At 36.3% G+C, this 19766-nt stretch overlaps 1 long non-coding RNA gene across 2 annotated transcripts in view; it reads left to right on the top strand.

The window, feature by feature from the left end:
• The window catches only part of LOC104909665, a 19020-nt gene extending 1095 nt beyond the window's left edge, over nt 1–17925 (top strand). Inside the window, exons 2-4 of one of the 2 annotated variants that reach the window (XR_004159741.1) lie at nt 1369–1472; nt 3128–3218; nt 13389–17925. This is a non-coding gene — a long non-coding RNA (uncharacterized LOC104909665). Of the gene's footprint in view, nt 1–1368; nt 1473–3127; nt 3219–7457; nt 8160–13388 lie in introns of those variants that run through there. The other variant, XR_002111680.1, reaches the window with a different exon arrangement.
• Nucleotides 17926–19766: the final 1841 nt, after the last annotated feature.

Below are 19766 nucleotides of genomic sequence, written 5' to 3'. Positions count from 1 at the left end.
TTTTGGTGTAGTGATCCAACTTCACTGAAAAAGAATGATAGCAGAATTTGTCTCAAGGCGTTCAGTTACTGTCTTTTGCCATGTTTCATGTGAAACTACTACTTACAGAATTTTTCTCAATATAGTAGTGGTTTATTTTAAGGGAAAATCCTACAGCTAAAAATTCAAAACAAAATGTGCAGAGAGGATACCTTTGTCAGAAAGCAGTGTGTGGTCAAAAATTAAATAAAAAGAATCAAAAGAGAGTTATATCAGTGTCCTATTCTGAAACATTATCTAGTATTCAAGCACTAGTGGACACCAAAGAGATTACTGCTTAAAGAATATATTCTGACTTAAAGTGTTTGTCTGAATACCTGGAAATTGGATGCAAAGAGGGCAGTAGAAACCTAGAAAGAGCAATTGAATGGTGTAAATCAATATAGCACCGTGGAAATCAATAAGAAATTCAACAAACTGAGCATCAGCCTTCCCCCTAGCCTCTCAATACAATATTGTTTCCTGTTCAAGAAAGTGTGTTTAACACTTTGAATGACTACTGCATTGAAGTAGACATGTAGCCACTTATTTTGAATAAACAAAATTTTCAGGTAGTTCTATACAAGTCTGTGTTCTGTTATTTACAGAAAATACTAAAAAGCCCATCTTTTAAAAGGATGTCACCTTAAAATATAATTTTTATTAAGTTGCAATGTTGTTTTCTCATTCAGGGATATTTGAGGGGGCTAGAAATAACCCATGAGTTTGCAGTGTAGACATCAGTACCTGGCAAGGGCAATGCAAAAATGTAATACAATTAGAGAAGTTAAATACTGAACAATTGAACAGAAGGCTTTATTGATGCACGTGTTCAGCATCGTGTCTCTAGGAAGAGCAGGCAGGGAAATCACAGCACATAATTAAAATTATTACTTAATTGGAATGATAGAGACTCTAGAGAATAACTCACATGGCTGCGATGTTGATATACAAGGGTATAGCTGGCTCAGGAAAATTGGACTGATAAAAGAAGGAAAAATTATTACTTTGTGATTAAGAGTATGTGGAGAAAGAGGAGACAGAAACATAGACACGCACTAATGGAAGTCACTGCAAACAACAAAAAGAACCAGAAAATTGTCCATATAAATGTTGCCTGTGATGATCATTTTAAGGCGATAAAGCAGATGGAGTGAGAGTGGTACTTCTCTTGGGGAAGGAAGACACTGGATATGCAGATTGCTTCTACCCTGTTAGATAGGACAGGCTTCCATGTCAAGTGAGAGGGTAAATTTACTATAAGTTATTTGAAATTGGTAGTTTTGAGATGGCATGGTGTATAATTCAGGGAGAAAACACGGAGTATCTTTGGTCTTTTTTTTTTTTCAGGCATAGAAACTTCTAAGGCTGCATGTGTTCTCACCGCAATACTGGATGATGGATATCATCAGATAGACTACCCTGGGCCCTAGGAGGGCCTCCAACAACAATGAGTATGGCATTCTTGGATACCTGCAAGGAAATGTGTAATGAGATTGAAGGCTGTAGGATATCAGCTGAGCTGTAGATGTAGCCTAATTGTACACAAAGTTCTCACAATGTGCTGAAGCAATTTCTTAACACTGAAACTTAAAGTAATTAAAAGTCATTATACTTGATAATCAAGAATAGAGAACAATGAAATGATAATGTAAATATAAGAGGCATGATTCTTTGTAATGAAAGGACAGAAGACAAAAGAAGAAAGAAAATGGGCAGACTTCAAAAAGCTAGATCATAGCCTTTCTACAGAAGGAAGGTCAAGGAAAAAAGATTTCAAGAGAGTTAGCAATTTTAGAAAGAAACGTGAGCTGTGTCTGCAGAAAGGATGAGGAAACAAGTTCACTAAATCATGTGGACTTGCTGGTACCGAGTCAGACAGTCTGGTACTGGGAATGGGGAGAATTTGTATGTATAGCACCAGGAGTGTAGAAACTGAAATACAAATAGCAGAAGTGTAAAACGAAACAAGAAGATATTTTACGAGTACATTAGTATTAAGGTGAAGACCACTATTTATTATTATTATTGCTAGTGGCAGGTAATAGAAAGATGGACAGAGGCTGGCATACAGCCTGTTTTGGCCCTTGCATTGCACGTGCTTTGACTAGGTGGTTAATCTACACCATTAACACCAGTGACAGGAAGAACAGTAGAGCAGACCGGTGGAAAAAATTGCATTTGAATTTTTGGGTGGGTTAGCATCTTTACACTAAATGGACTTGAAACTTATTCAAGAGACCTCAACAACAAATAGAAACAATATTAGAGCTATTAGCTGTTAATTTGCAAACTTAATCAGAAAGCATGGCATTCAAGAAAAGGCAAACATATTACTCGCCTTTGAATGTAGTAAAAAGAAATAAATAAAAATCATGTCACATCAACTACATTTATTTCCATAAAGTATAGTGGGTTTTGTTGATTAATTTCTCTATCTGCAGACTTAGTAGTCTGGTTGGCTCTGCCATTTCCCATTCTCTAAAAAAACTTAGGCAAAACCTGTCTTGAGGAAGTTGCAATGACATGAAGAAAGGACTGGAGAAGTAAACATAAAAGTTCATGGTCAAGTGAAAAATATTGAAAAGTATGTCCTACATGGATTTTCAATCATCAGTTACTACTTCAATTAATGATACTATTAAAAATATATATTTAATTTATGTGTAAATTGTAAACCTCAGGCAGCTGGAAGAAGTATGGTGGACTGTGTTTAGAATTCAGGACAACTGGCAAACTGCATACGTGTTCCAAAAAACAGTAAAGGTATGACCTTACATGGACAAATACATCCAAGAGAGAACACAGAAAGTAGTCCAGGATGGAAAATTTGGGAAAGCTGAGAAAACTGGTTTAAACATAAACAACTAGGAAAACTCTGTAATTACTGTTTGTGGTCAGGATCCTCCTTTGAGGATTGCGTAACCAATTTTGAATGATGCTCTGTTCCCCATGGATATGCTGAACTCCCAGCAGAGCTCACTTGTTCCTGGTGGATCAGATAGCAGACTTTGCTGTAAGTGGTTTTATAGTGGGAAAAGGAACAAAAAAGAGAAAAGATGGCTTTCCTGATGTGCTTTACGTCAATAAATGTAATTTTTACTTTTAGAGCACAATGCAAGGTATCAAAATGACCCTTCAGAAGATAAAAAAGAAATACACAAATGCTCTGAGTTCATCTACCTGGAACTCATTTACATGTAAGTATTATAAGTTCAGTATCGTAGCACTGTGTAGGAAAGATATGCTTTCCATGTTTTGGTGTCAGTTCTAGAATCTAGTGAATAGGGTCGTGTCTGAAGTCAAACTTCTCCTATTTCCACTAATAGCATAATACTATAAATTTTGTTAAATGATCTCTGAAGAAACTCTTGTCCTTTTCATTGTTCTTTATGGATATTTTTGTAGCTCTATATTAAAATGGGCAAATAGTTTCAGAAAGAAATACGATGTCTTCTGGTGACTAGGATAAAAGGACATAAAATAAAACCGAGATAAGCTGTGAAGAAATGGAGGAGTGGCAGTCATATCTCACTAATCAAGAGAGAATGATTTAGTTCCTGTGTTCCTTTGGCTTTTATCCTTGTCATTTAGATACATATTTCCACCTTTAGTTGCCACTGTAGATAGTAAACTTCTGTGATGAGTTTCTGTGATAATGGTACACATTTTTTAGACATATTTGTATTAATCTCTGTATCAGAACACCTGTGCATCTGCTGCAGATGATGAAATAAAATTAATTGAAATTCCATTTAATTTCCTGCATTATAGGATGCTCTATGCAATTCAACAACATTGTCAGAGCCAAAGCTTTGCAAAATTAAAAGAATCTGAGTGTATTTCAGATCTCAGTCATGTCACTCTATTTGTATAATCTTTGCCTTTATTTATTTTAAAGACTTTCAATCTCACTGTTTTGAGTTGTTTTTGTTTGTTTGTTTGTTTGTTTTGTTTTGGGGAGTGTAAATGAAAAATATGTATGAAGAAGTGCCTTATATGTTTTTCTTGGCTACTGTGATCTGCTTCGGTCATCTGCATTAGAAGGTGCAGGAGGGTTAAACATCCTAAGTGGCCAGCAGGCAGAAGATAAAATTAAAACTCTGCTTGAGGTCTCTTGCTATCTTGTCAAGGATGAAATGAAGTGCCTATTAAGCTCAAGAGAGTGTCAGAAGTTTCAGGCTGTTCCCTGAGTATAGGAAGGAAAGAAGAGCAGCACAGAGATTTAGCTGCACAAGCTTTGCATTGCTCTGTTCATTACCTTGCACACTGACCCCTGGCTCAGAAATGCCGCTGAAGCTGCCTGCAGCAGCCAGCAGGGCAGCAGTCAGCTGGTCACGAACCACAAGCTCATCCCTGTCAGCCCCTACTGCGGAGTCATAGCTGATGTTGTGTTAGTTAACATATCCCCTCAAGTCTTGCTCTCATACAGCTCATTAGGCACTCTCCAGCTTTTTATATTGACTGAGGTTCACGCTGCCAATTGCATCTGCAGTTTGTAACATGCTAATTTTTTACAGGTCAGCTGTGTAAAAGGTGTTTATGCCCTTTCACTGGTTTGTACAGATATCTTAAAATTACCTCAGTATGCAAGTTGTTAGGTATTCCTTCACAGTATGATAGAAGTTCATAAAAAGGCCAAGATCAGAAACAGAACAGCTTGGGGTATTTAACCTAAAGAAATTCCAAGCCTTTGTGAAGAAAAATAAAGATTGCATGACAAGCTGAATATTTATCACTTCTTATTTGGAAAGTATTTTCCTAGAAAGTTGCAAGAGCTTTTTCTAGAAGCTGACATTTTGCAAGGCTAACAGCCCTTCCCTTCCTCACCTTTCCCCCTCCCCTCAAATTATTTTATTTAGTTACAATCCAACTTTCCTTTGAAATAGTCAGTATGGAAATTTTTCCACCACTGCAGCAGAGAAGAAAAAAATTGGTACTGAATTCTCTGACAGATTACTTCAACATAGCAGCCTACTATCAAGTCAGTGTAAGGTAAAATAATTACAAGTATCCAGCTTAGTAAGGAATGAAATGCCTGTAGAGCTCATTTGCACCTGGACACTCTGGCTTCAGAAAATATTTTTGATAGTAAATGTTCCTGCTTCTTCTGAAGAGACAGTCTATGAATTTTATTTTCATCTTGCAATATCTTTAAACAGATAAAAATCTAGTCATCCTCATCCTCATTCTGCTGCTTTCCAGTTGATATCAATTCTTATATTTAATTAAAGGTATGTTAAAATATTATTAATAGAATAAATCATGGACACTCAACAATAGCTTTGGGTTGTAGGTAGAGGCCAATTTCTTTTCTTGATTGGAAAAATGACACACATCTATCTGGGCATTCTTGAGATCTGAAATAAAAGCAGAAGACTTTAAATACAATTTAAGAACAACTATTTGGATTGGATTGTGTAGCAGGCAGATCGTCTTGGAAAGAAAGAGAAAAGGAGAGAGGTGATAAGATGTTTGTATCTTTGAAAGGGAAAATGACATCAGGCCGTTGATTGCATTTCTGGGGTAGGGGGAGAGGAGGCAGAATCACATAATGTGCTGTACAGCTGTTAGCTCTGCTGAATCCTTGTTTTTTGTATCCAGGAGATTTATGAAGTTTAGCTCCCATGCTCAGTTTTGAAAGGTTTTGTGGGTTTTCCCTAAGCTGCAATGCTGAGGATTAGGAACAGAATGATTATTCTGTGAGAAATGTTCATCTGCTGGCAACTGCCTAATCCTTTATAGATTGCTTGGGTGAGTTCATTCTGTTGTGAAGTGTTTGCTTAGTTTCACTGACATAATTACCCTGAGAGCATCTAATGTGCTAGGTAAGGAATATCACATGCCTGGATGTGCAAGGGTAGTTTGGCCCACAGCAGTTCTACACCCATTGTCCTGCTACCTCTGCCAGCAGTGGGCATGGAAAGTGCTGCTGTGATGACAGCATACTCCTTGTGCAAAGGAGATAAGAACCTTTCATCTTTTGTGCTCAGTTTTTTTTTATAGGAGCCGTGGGGCTGCAAATTGGCCTCAAAAGCATGGTGTTTTCTCAGAATATCTTGGGCCAGAAAGGCCCAGGTTGTATGCAGCCATTTTTCCTTTACCAGCAGGACTCTCCTTCGAGCATGAGTCTGATTCTTCTCCAGGAAACTCAATGCCAATCAATCATAAAACAGTAAGGTGTCTAAGCTGGCTGTACCCTGCTTTGCACTCTTTTGATCTGTCACTTTTCTTCCAAAGGACAGCCAAGGAGAGCCAGGAAGGGGTCAGGTGGTGCTGGCAAAATATGACAGCTGTGGTGACAGAACATAGCCTGCCTATAACACTCAAATACTTTTATATTTAAAATTAGTGAGGGATGATCCATCAGCAGATGCAACTATGGCTAATGGCTGTTCTGCTCTTTGTGTTAATTATTTCCAGTTTACCTGTGACCGTGCTTGGCAATTTTTATTTAGGATGTGTTTTGGCTAGAATTAGATATTAGTAGCCACAGAGATGTGAGGAACTAGAAACAAAGTTTGTAGAGATTAATTAAGTTTAAATTTACCATAGACCTAAGCCCTGTAATGGCTCTTTGCCACCTGTTATTTGATCGCTGAGGGCTATGGGTGCCCTTAGAGGGCTCTGGTTGCATGCATGTGTCATGTCCCACGGAATGCCTTGGACATGCCAAGACTTCTGAGACTCTTTAATGGCTCCTAAACATTCAGCTGTGACCAACTTACCTGCATCATGGATGGTTCTCTTCGCTGTACTCAATTACGGACTTTTATCTATCAGCAGTTTATTATTGGAATGAATCTTAGCAGCTCCAGGGGATATGGCACTGGTTGGCTTGGAAATTGATCCCTAATTTTGTGTGGGTAGATAAATTTGAATCTGTGTTACTTCCTGAGAATGTAATTAATCAAACGTCATGGATGTAATTCTGGCAGTTTTCTCCAAACCTTACTCCCTAGGACTTCCTTCCCTTCTCTCATATAGACCATGATCAAAGAAAATGAGCCCAAATGAGACCTCCCTGGCTTTTGCAGACATGTAGATACTAGGAACAGCAGATATCTAATCTGTCTGTCCCAGAGCCTTTATGGACTGAAATGTCTATAAGCAGAAAAGATATGTCCCCAAAGTACCCGTCATGGAAATTTTTCCCTCTGAAAATCTCCTTCTATGGGAGAAATTCCCTTGAAAATAAGCTCCTAATTGGAGCATTTCTTTTCCTCTAGTTTGGAATCTCCAGTAATTGAGCTATCCTGAAATTGAAGAATTTGGAGCTGGATGCATAAACTATAGCTTTGAGGGGTGGTACAGTGGTCTTTTTAAGAAGGAATAAAAGAACAAACAGTGTATTGAAATCTCTGAATGAATAAAGGATGTGGCAAAATCAGCTACGAGAGAATTTTTCACTCATTCATTGAGGTCCAATCTCTATGTTCAAAGCTTTCCCAAATTTTCCAAAAGTGTAGATTCTAGAGATGGTTAGGCAGAAATGAGGCTTGACATTCCATGCAAGAAGCAGGCTGACAAGCATATTTATTTTGGAACGATCCTACACTCTACGGGCATTAGGAGCATGTGTGATTTCATGTATGCTGGCTGTATTGCCTTATCTGGAATTTGATTGATGAACAAGGACTGGAAATGGGCTACTACAATCAATCCTGGAAATGTTCTGTAGGAATAGTACTGAAGTTATGGATTTGGCTGTTCAAAGGCTGAGCTAGGCCAAATCTGGGAAGTACAAATGCCAGGCAAATCAAGAAACATTTTTAGACTGAAGCAGTGACTTTACAAGCTCAAAACACCCATGAACTTCAGCTGTGCTTCATTTGGAAATATGATATGAAAAAGGCTGCAAAATGCCTGGATCCACTAAATTTATCTTTTGTTCTCTATTACTGCCGTAAGGGCCTCTGTGGGAACCATTAGGTCACAGCTTGAACATTGAGCATCTGGTGAAGGGGTGTAGCCAGGCCTGAGAGCACAGGTGTGAGAAGTTCACCTGTGTGACTGTGGAGAACCATGCGTCCACCCCTCCCTAATCTCATTTAAGGGCTGGCTGCCAAAGCGGAAGCATGTCTAACTAAAGATTGCCTCCTTTGGGAGTTTTCATGGGAGACCCTATCTTCAGAAAATGGGTGAGCTATTGCTTCTTTGTTACTGAATTCTGAACAATATCTTTCTTAAGTGATCCAAGGACTAGTCAGTGGCAGCTGTGCCCTCTGCCTTGTATGATACTGGGCCCTATGGAGAATTATGTATAGAATATAGTTAAAAATATATATATAGAGAGAGAGAGAGAGAGAGAGAGAGAGAGAGAGAACAGTTATGTCAATTTGGCTCATAGGTAGAAGTTGCACTGAGGTTTGACTTTCCATGCTTCCCCATTGACTTTTCCTGGAGAAAACACCATCAGGTGATATTGTTCTACAATGCAGGCGATGTCACTGTATGGAAGTACTTGGTACTGCTTTAATAGCTTGGATGCTTGGACTGTTCAACAGATGGTAGGGTTGAACTGAGTCCCCCATATTTTTGTCAATATAATGTTCATGGAAGTTTTGTATTGTGACCAAAATCTTCTACAGTGGAAAACATTCACTGATGCTTTATAGAAAATGCAAAAACAAACAAACAAACAAACAAAACCCCTAACAAACAACGCCAGCACTAGGCACTTCTGCATTTAGGGAATTCCAGAGTGTTCGAGATGTTGTATGTTGCCTTTATGAAGCATTTACAAGATCCTCCCTTGGCATACTGTCTGCTCACATAACATCTCAAGTGTGGTTCAAGGCCAAGAATGCATCAATGACTAAAAAGTTTGATTTTGATCACGTTTAAAGGGGGTTATTTCAACACAGAATAGTTCAGCCTTAGTAGTCCTGGCATCTGATGAATTCTACTATTTTATCCTGGCATCAGTTCTTAAACAGTGGATGAAATTATTTTTAAGTACTATTGTTTTGTCTTTACTGCCAACAGTAAACTTAACTGCTAAGTGTTTTAATGCTCTAGTTAAAGTAATAAACAAAGGCCTGGAAGTAAAATTTACAGTGGAGATTAAAAAACTCAAATAGAAATAATTAGAATTAATTTTATGAGGACTCATGTCCTGGTTTACTTGCAGAAATCAGTTGGTCAAATAAATATATGGTAAGCATCAAAAGAATACTTTTCATCATCTACTGTTATTTTTTATGATCCTCTTTAAATTTTCAGGCAATATTAATATGCATCATCAAGATTTCTTGAGTGCTTTGTCTAATCAGTTTGCAAGGGACTGACAGCTGACATGACTTCCATTAATCAGTCCTGATACTCTACATTAAGTTTTCTATTACCTTGTGTATTAATTCATTGCTGAGAGGCTGTCAGGAAGTGGTTGAGAATCTCTCTGGGATTATACATTTGCTAGAAACTGAAGTGTAGGAAGATAATAAATCATGTGAATTTCTGGCGCTTCTCCCCCTTTGTCATTAGACTTTTAGAACAATTAATGCTTGACAGTTCAGCCACACTGATTCACTTGTTTTTCTTCAAAATGAAAACCAATCCTTTCATTTTGTCTAACAGAATCTTTGTTTTTATGGATTTTTTCAGCTGTATTTGTAAACAACTCATTCCCCTGCTTAATCAATTATTTTCTGTCAGGAATATATATATATATTTGTACTCAATTTTTTAAAAAGGAGTATTCGGAAGAACTGATAAACTGGAGAAAGAGAAGAATAATGCAGTCAGTTTTGGTAATTTAGAATTCTGTGTTTTTATCTCATTTGCTCAATATATAGTCAGAATATTCATAATTAAATATTTTTGTTTGTGGGTAGTTCGCCATAGAGACTAAGGGCACAGAGAGTTCAGCTTCCTTGGATCTTAAATGTCTTTCTTCAGTAAATGTGGAAAGTCACACAATAGAAACATACAAATACATGTATTGACTGGCCTTTTGCCTCAGAATTGGTACCAAATGTTTTCTCACTTACCTACTATTAAGATATATTGTCTGATATATATCAAATACAACAGGGTTTCTTGGTTTGAAAGGAAAAACATTTTTGGTTCTGAACTAATGTCGTGCACTCTGAGAATTCTACTTTTTTCCTCATTTTTCCTTTCATAGCTAAACTACTAGTAACAGTAAAGAGATGCTACTAATAGAATTAAGAGTGAGGCTTAGATAAGATACAAGAGCTTTATTGTGTGTGTATATTATGTATGTAGTAACTTATAAATATCCTTATTGTATGTACACATACAGTCACAAATTTATGATAATATGCAGTATTTTTGAAACAACACTAGATGACATAGATTTGGCAGTTTAGTTTACTTTCGGTAATAGTATCTTTGTATAAATCTTCCTCTACTTCTGCAGAGCTAAGAATCTCATTCCCACTGGCTTTAGAAAGACTTCACATTTCAATAATTATGTAACATACATGACTTCTTTGGTGGTTACTGCACTCTATACTTTGCATTTCCAATGACTGCCACTTTGTTCCTCACATTTCAGCTGAAATGAAGTCTCACATTACTTGATGATGCGTATACTTTCTAGTATTAATAAAAAAAAGACTGAGGCAATGACCACTTAAAATCCAAGAGAATTTGTCATTCCTTGGCCTATTTTTACATAGCAGAACTTCTGGAAGATACAGATCTTTTCAAGGAAATAAGCTGAGGCATCGAAAAACTACTATACCCGATATTTCAGGTGCAATTTTTGTATCCAAGTTGTAAAGGAGCTCAGTGCAGCCCAAACCTTTCAGTGCTTTATAGTCTAATATTTCTACTGAAAACATACTACTTCATGATTCAGAGAGCAAGATGGTTGAAATTATAAAGTCTTCCATGCTAATTTAATTGCAAACAAAATTAAGTATTCATAGCTGAAACATCAAGAAAAATCTTTAAGAAATCCAGCAAATTTAATATTTATTATTAATTAAAGGAATCACTGGAAAAGTCAGCTGCAGTATAAATTGAACTAAATACGGAAATTGGTCACAATCAATAAAGAATTCGTCAGCTGCAGAAAGCTTTCTTGAAGTATTAGTTACAACAATAAATATTTTATATACATCTCTGAACCACTAAAAATTTGAGGGCAAATAGAATTAGCTTATACTTGTGCAGTATATAAAATGTATTTCACAGTAATATAAAAACATAGTGTAGCTGAAAAATGCCACTTTAAGATATAATATAAGAACTCTATTCATTATTTAATTATAAAATATTATAAGTTACCAGCAGATAAGGTTACTAATTCCAACAAATGTTGGGTGAAGACGTTTGCTACTTCCCCAGGAGTAACATGTTCATTTCTGTGTGCTTTCAGTGGGAGTTTATACTCTGCTACGTCTTCTCTTTTGTCCCGTAGCTTGTCTTGGTTATTTTCAGTAACAGTGCAAGTCAAGTGTCCGTGATGATGCCATGTGTAGTGTAGATAATATAACAGGGTAAACGACTTTAAAGTTAAAGTTATCCTGGCCTTTTTTTTTTCCCCTGTACTTGATATCTGCGATCTGAGAGCAGAATACTATGCTATTTCATGTAATGGAAGCAAACTGAGAATATCTGTGGATTATTTTTGTGAAAAAATTATGAGACAGTAGATAGTATTTCTATACATGTTACTTTACGTAATTCCTTTTGCCTACATCTCACTGATGTACTTTGCTATGCAACATGTAATCTCCCATCCAATTTTACCTCACAGATGACCTTACAGGTCACATAGTGCCCATCAGGTGGCTGTGCGCCCCTTGAGTTCTCCCACCCAAAGAGATGGGAATGCCATCTTCAGCTCTTTCCTTGCTCCATCACAAAGCAAATAGAAGACACTGAATAAAATTTTGGAAACAAGGAGCTTCCAAGCTTCCAGCCTGAAACAGTAATATATTTGCTCTGAATTCACAGCATTTTTGAACAAGTTCATTGCCAGGGACAATTCTATCAGCAGGGTTGAAGTGTTAGCCTAAGTAGGACACAATGTTTCCAGCAGGAAAAGATAGGAAAAATGGATTATTCCACTATTTTTCTGTTGTGATAAAGAAATGATAGGAGAACCCTCTTGTGTCTACTTCAGAAGCCGTAAGTGGCTTGGTTGATTGGTGAAATTCATTAGCTTAGTAGATTAAGTTATTCCATATAACCTGCAGAACATTTCAAACGTAAGAAAACCAACAAACAAAAAGCTCCCAAAACAAACACAGAAGACCGTCTAACATTTAAATGGAAGAAAATGACATGAAAGAAAACAAAATATTCCACAACCAAGACCTTACTTAAGGGAACAAATATTAAACAATGAATATAGGAAATACTCACTTATTTAAAATGATTTAAAATGATTCAGTCAGAGTGGTGGTGTGACTGGAGCACTTCTGAAATCAGATGGCTAAATGTGGAAGCATCTTCCATACATTTCCAATAGAAATCTTGCTACAAAAGGAAATCTGACTACTGAAATACTCTTTGGAAATGGTTACCATAGTGCAGATAACTGGCAGTGATATAAAAAGGGAATTGATAGCATTACAAGAGTGAAGAGAAACAAATGGAGTTTGGGCTTAGGAGGAGAAAGCATCACAGTGGAGAGTTGACTTGATCATATAACAACCATTCGAGCAAAAAAACTTGGATATTGTGTTGTCAATCTTTCTGAGTGAATTAATGGATGTATTAAATATGCAGTTGGGACACTTCAGCAACATTTCTTCAGACACTTCTGGATCCTTTAAATCAAAATTTCAGCTCACTAATAAATCTACTCAAAAGTAATGATTCCAATCACTGCAGCGGTTAGAAGCATTTTTGCCTTGAGATTAATGGAATTGCTTTGTATTACTTAGCAGCAATAAAGATATCAACTCTTTGAACTAATAATGTAGAGCAGACTTGTGGAGCCCAAGAAGTCAGACTTCAGTGGGGCTCTGGGGTTTCTGTGGTAGAATCTTAACCACAGAATCAGAATCTAATGGAGCAAAAAAGCATATTCAAGGAAGATAAAATAACTGGAGGCAACAAAAATAGAAATACACAAATTACCGGCTATAAAAAAAAAAACTGATACTTATTTTGCCATCAGTGGCTTTTCTAATTTTTACTTTCATAATTGGCTATGATGTCTACATCTATCATTTTCCACCTCTGCATTGTGATTTCTAAATGTGGCATTTTATTGAAATTCTAATTGCTTAGAGAACGGCTAAGTTATTTGATGTATAGTGGTGTTGAATTGCGTACAGATTTAGAAATGTAGATTATACGCACATTTCCTGAAATAAAAAAGCCCCTAGATTTATTTTCCTTTTAAATGCACACATTACTGACTGTGTTAATGTTCATTATTCCAGTTCTTCTGGGAAATCTAGAGACTGGAAGAGAGATCCTTTGATCAGACCTGATCCTTCAGCTTTGTCTGCCTGAAGAAGAGAATTCTGAATGCCTGGAGAGGCTGAAGTTCTCTTCAAAAGCTTTTGGAACATAATTTGATTCTCTTAGAGCCGCCTCCATAATTCTCTACAAAAATAAGGAAAACTCCAAAGTATTTGAAAGGCGGTGAAGTTAAACTTTGCTACAGTGGCAGTTGGATAGAATTAGGCAACGTGCATTTTACAAAGAACTGTTTAAAAAAAAAAAAGGACAGTATGCATAGTATGTATTTAAAGTTAAAACATCGTTATATTGCTGAAGTAAATTTAACAGTCAAAATAAAAGTGTACAAACTACACATCTATTCAATGCAAGAATTTCAATATAAACAGTCATCTGACAGAGCTGTATAACAAATAGATTTTGCAAGTGTGGCTGTTTCTTAAATATGTTTTCTCTAAGTTGCCAGAATTATGATGCCTTTCTTCATAGTACTTTGATGTATTCAAAGACAATGGCTCCAGGGCAGACACTGAATGGATTGGAGTTAGATGTGAGCGTACCTTTTCATATGGTCATTATACTAATGGCGCCTCTGAAGAAAGTCAACAAGAGTGACTTTTGGGGTTTCTGAATGTAAGAAATGTATGCATATGTTAGAATATGTGACAGGAGGGATTATCTCAGAACCTAAGATTATTTTAGCACACTGAAATTGTTGGGTTTATCTAGCCTCTACAGAATGATAAAGGAGAAAGTGTTCAGTATGCTGGGAGTTAAGTAGCTCTTAGATGGATGACAAATGCATTTTTTTATAAAGTAAAAAAAAAAAAGTCCAAGGCTGGATTTTCCCAAGGCATACTGGAAGATGTCTCTGCCTGCTGTGGGATGGCTTGGACTAGGTGACTTTTGAAAGTTCCTTCCAACCAAACCCTTCTAGGATTTTTATGTTGCGCAGATCCTATCTGTGGAGAGAAGCTTCTATTTTTCAGTCATTTGAGAGATCATATCAATTTACCAGAAAACAACTGAATTTGTGAAGGGTGTTTCTTTGACAATGTAATATTGCACTTTAATTAAAGGCAAAGCCACACACATTGTGTAGCCATCAGCACCAATGGAAGTTGTCTGCATTTTCCTCTGTGACAGAGAGCTGAGCTAATCTGCAGCCAAGGATTTGAGCAGCACAAAGCAACTTGAAGGCTACACTGGACCTGCAGCACAGAGTAGCACAGGCTTGTGCCTCTTCAGATTAGCTGTTCTGTGGATCACTGGGTCCTCAATGCACAGTGGTTTTTCTGAATGGCTCAATATAGGACCTTTCCTACTGGGAGATGATGTAGGAAATGTAACCTGAAGCATGAGAACCTGAGATTGGTTAAACGCTAGCATAGGAAAGATAATTGAAATCTGTAATTGTGTTTAAAACATGACTTGTGTGCAACAGTTAGCAGATTAGTATTCATCTCATACAAAATATATATTATGTGCTCGTTATTCCTATGTCTCTATCATCTGAAAGGATGAGACTGATAATAGAGATGGTGGTGAGAAGAATATCTGTTACTACCTTGACAACAGCCCATTTTAAAACTTTCCTTCTCTATATTCTCCTTCAATTACCTGGAAACCATCATGGACATACAATTATACCTCACTAGGGATCCATGAATTCAGGAAATGAAACAATCCATTCTTTTTAGACTCTGAAGACAGCGACAAGAGATGCACTCTGTGGATCTAATCTGTTTTCCTTATATTCCTGTCATGGGTTGCATTAGTTGTTACAAACTTTGTCTAATGGTTTGTTTTAGCCATATTTTCTATGTACATGGAAATGAATCAACCATTGGAAGTTAGCGTGTTGGGATTTTTTTATGTAAAAGGCAAGCATTCTGTAGGAAGATGAGAAAAAAAATCAGTGTTACAGGAATTTAACTTGGTACAGTGACAAAAGCCATCAATAATGTTGTGATTTATAAACTTTACAGGATGAAAAGCAAAAAAAAAGGCTTGACTTGCGCTTAGCTTTTACCAGATTGAGAAAGCGCAGACTGATTGGCAGCAAGTAGAGCTTGGAAGTAGTTCACAAATCCTGAACAGATTGTGCTAAACCTACTGATTTTCTGCAGTCATGAAGGCCTACTATTTCTTTGTTTAAAAAGAAATAAGTCTGTTTTCCAAAACTGAGTCATTTAAATGAATTTTCATGGGTATTTTCAGACACTAGTGCTTCAGAATAATGTCCTTAATTAATGTTTTCTGGAAGGAAGACAAAACAGAATGAAATTAGTGACATCCAAGACTCTGCCAGTAATAGTTTCTCTAACTTTGAGAGCCAACAGCTATGGGGTTTCTAAAAAGCTCCTGAGAAAATAGGAAAAAAATCTTTAACATTTCTATGGAATGTAAAATACATGTTTTCACATGACTGTATAAAGAAGTGACAGATCTGTTGTTTGTCCTATGTCATATCCACATGCTGTTGGCATTGGCTGAGTTCTCAAGCAGGGGATGTCAGGTACACAGTATGTATTTAGTGCTGTTTAAATTGCTTAGTGGGAGTTCTCAGGTGAATAAGTTTATATTTAAAAAAAAAAAAAAGTTTTTTTCATGTTGTCATATGCAGATATTGAAATGGATGTATAGGATTTCTCGTCACACAGCTTGACATTTTAACAGTAACACAGTACTAGAGCACGACATAGGAAACTAGGGTGTAGGACAAAAAATCAGGGCTGTTCTTTTTCTTCATGTTCTACCTGCTTTATCAAAATTGTGCATACTTAATGGAATACTTGGTTGTGGCAGTCTCGACCTCAGGCCAATAGACGGAGAGTAGCATCAGTGTTCATGTCCTTGATGTAGACTACACAAAGCTAGGGTTTGCATCTTGGTCTTCTCTGTTACCAACAAGTACCTGTTCTGTGATGAGCAGCCTGCTGTTCTGTCTCCTACGTCAAAAGGTTTTGGCTTTGTCAATTTCCAGAAATAAACTTTTTTTGAATACTGAAAAACATGTACTTCTCCAGATGCAATGACTGGTTGCATCTTGCTAAGAAACGACTGCTGCAGATCTTGTTGAAAGCTGTGAGTAGGTTCTTAGCATGTCCACAGAAGGGAAGGGGCTAGGAGAAAAATGTATCCAGTAAGAAATTTGGTGTGGCAATGTGCTACTGAGCTGAGAAATATTTTAATGATACACTTGGAAAAATTGTATTATTTTCTTTTCCACCTGGAAAAACCTGCAAAGAAAAGGTAATATTTGTCTTTAACATGATGCCTTTAATTAGGGATCACTCTTTTCTTTCCCATCTCTCTAAATCTTTTCCCACACCTTTCTCCTCTGCATAAAGTGTATGCCTCAATTCAGTAGGGTAGTTTAAGCTCATATTTAAATCCCAATAACTGTTGGCCAACAGTATGCTTAAATATAAGGATTTTTACGAATAGATATACTGGACTAAACCAGCCCTGTGATAAAGGAAAATGAAGACAGTCAATGCTTGTTCAATGAAGTAACACAAGTATCAGTGAGATCAAAAGCTGGAGAATGGGATTAGACTCTTGCAAGAAAGGCATTCCATTATTTTCCTGAAACTGCTGTTTGAGTAGACTCACTACAACCTGTTCCACGTGATTAGTCATTAGTTTTCTTTGATAAAAGCGAAGCAAGTCATTACTAGACATCTTGGTGTTTCTTCATTTTAACATGAGCAGAATTACAGCAGCAGTGTACAGGTTTAAGTTCCTCTAAAGAAGGGGAGAAAAAAAAAATTTTCAGTACAGAAACCAAACCTGATATCTGCATCACAGAAGAGCAATAACAGCTCTGTTTTGTGTGATATCTTTGCATTGTTCTCCCCCTGTGCAGCAATACAATGGTAAGATTTAGTAAATTGCAGTAGAGAGAAATATGTTTTCAATGAGATGTGAAACTAGATATGTTCTTTAGTTATGTAGAAAATGGGAGCACTGCAATCAAATTTTGGACTACAATAACTTACACTTTGCCACCGTTTTTACTGTTGGTAAAGCTGATGTCTCCATGTAAACAGAAGATGAAACACCAATATTTTTGGATCCCATTGGAGACCTGCCTGTCTTTAGGGTCCGGGGCTGGCCGTACTTCGAAAATATCTGGGGCAGAACAGAAGTGAACAGATGGGAGGATACAGTATGAGTTCTGAGTAGAGATTTTGTTTGTTTTGAGAGAAAGCTTTTGGCTTGGAGATTACAACTGCTTTGAATTGCGCAACGACATTATTTTCCTTAAAATATATAATAATACAAATTGTGAGATCTATAATCTATTATTTTCTGAACTATTAATATCCATGTTTTTAATTACTCTTTTTTTTAAAATTAATATTTCTACTTTGATATTAAACTCTCCACTGTCACTGTAAAGATGTCTTTCAAAAATGAATGTTGTTAAATGGCATGCTTAGTAAATGATAGTAGTGAAGATGTCTGGAAGGAATATGCTGTAAAATAAACTAATAACATTTAACTGAAGATGCTGTCAAGTGGCAAATTTCTGCATTTATTTCAAAATTATTAAATTGTGTTTTATTTTTTACCTGTACTACAAACCTAACTTGGAAGATTCCAGTATATGCATTTTGTTATATAGCAACAAATATGTTGGCAAAGTTCATACAGTGAAGCTGTGTTCAGTACACTGGTGAATATACCTCGTCTATAGGAAAAAATAGCACAAAAAAAAGCTTCTCAAAATTCAAAGATATGCATTTCTAAGGGATGCCAGTAGTTTTGAAAATATAATGTGCATTCTTATAATGTGCCAAACGCACTGTTCAGGTTACGGTTTGGAGTCAGACTGTACTGAGATTTTTAGCTAACAAAATTCTCTCATTTTACATTTCAATCAAAACCAGGAATACTTTTTTCACTGAGAGTGAGAAACAATTGTAGGCACCTTTTTTTTTTTCCTAATTTTAACCAGCAAAGTTGAATGTTCATATCTTTTGATCTACCAGTTTGACAGCATGACAATAATAATTCTGAATTTATTTAAGACTTATTTTCATTACCATATAAACATTCCCATGATGCCTGGATCAAAAGTAGAAAGTGATAACTGAAGAACAGTACTATGAAACTGAGCTATTAGACACCTGAGTCTTCTGCAAGAACACGAATTGCCAAAATAAAAGAAGTTTATTGAAACTATAAATATTCAAATTTTAACCCTACTCTTACCAAGTAGTATGCCTTGTATACTCTGGCAGATGAAAATTTTGCCCTTAAGGTTAATCTCTACACTTGAATTGACATAATTGGAAAATAAAGTGAAAATTAAAAAGATATTTACAAGAGACAAGTTTTAAAAATATTTATGAAACCTATCATAGCATCTCAGTGACAACCAATTATAGGAAAAGGGGTGATAAGTGCAAGCTGGAACATAGGAGATTCCACATAAATATGGAAAAGGACTGTAAGGATAACAGAACACTGAAACAGGCTGCCAAGGCAGGTTGTGGGATCTCCTTCTTTGGATACATGCAAAACCCACATGCATGCATTCCTGTGTGACCTAATCTAGGTGTTCCTGCTCTGGGGATTGGACTAGACAATCTTTCAAGGTCCCTTCCAATCCTGATATTCTGTGATCTATATACATGCCAGGATAAAACTTCTGAGTAGGGATAAAGTTACAGCCTGGAGCAAAATAATTTCTTGTTTTGGATTTGGAAAATCATCTTTTGAAATTCAAAAATATTTCAAAATATTTCATTTGTTATCTCCCTGGGAAGTTAAGCTCTTGTTTAAGAAAAATCTTTCCCTTCTGGATGCTGCTAAACCTCTGTTTCATGCTATATTACACTATATTGCATTGGTGAGATAGAGGGAGAGTCAAAACTGCATGAAAAGTTTCAGAAGTTTAACATTTTAAATTGAATCTTGATAAAGCAGGAGTATTGTCTGAAAAAGTGTTGAAGTAAGTGTTAATAAATAATGCAGGCTGTTACAACTGATGATGAATTATTAAGATTTCATGAAAATATTGACCAAGCATTTGTCACAGGAAGGTAGTTATATTTCCAAGATAGAAAAATAAGATAATATGAACTGGTAAACTATATTAGAAACACTGATCCAATTGAAAATATCCTGTAACTATTGAAAAGTTTGAATCTGTGTCAAAATATTTTTTTTTACAAGCAGCGGAGAAATAGAGATGTTGCAGTGAATTTGTGGAATGACGATGGAAAATACCTGAACATAACAGCGAAGCAAAACACGTTCTCTGAGCCAGCCATGTTGCAGTTTTACTAGTTAAATATATGTGCATTGTTTTAAAAGACAAATGATGAGAGTAGACATATTCT

Source organism: Meleagris gallopavo, chromosome 1 (assembly GCF_000146605.3).
Source record: "Meleagris gallopavo isolate NT-WF06-2002-E0010 breed Aviagen turkey brand Nicholas breeding stock chromosome 1, Turkey_5.1, whole genome shotgun sequence".
Taxonomy (NCBI): Eukaryota; Metazoa; Chordata; class Aves; order Galliformes; family Phasianidae; genus Meleagris; species Meleagris gallopavo.
This window is presented reverse-complemented; position numbering and strand designations above follow the sequence as displayed.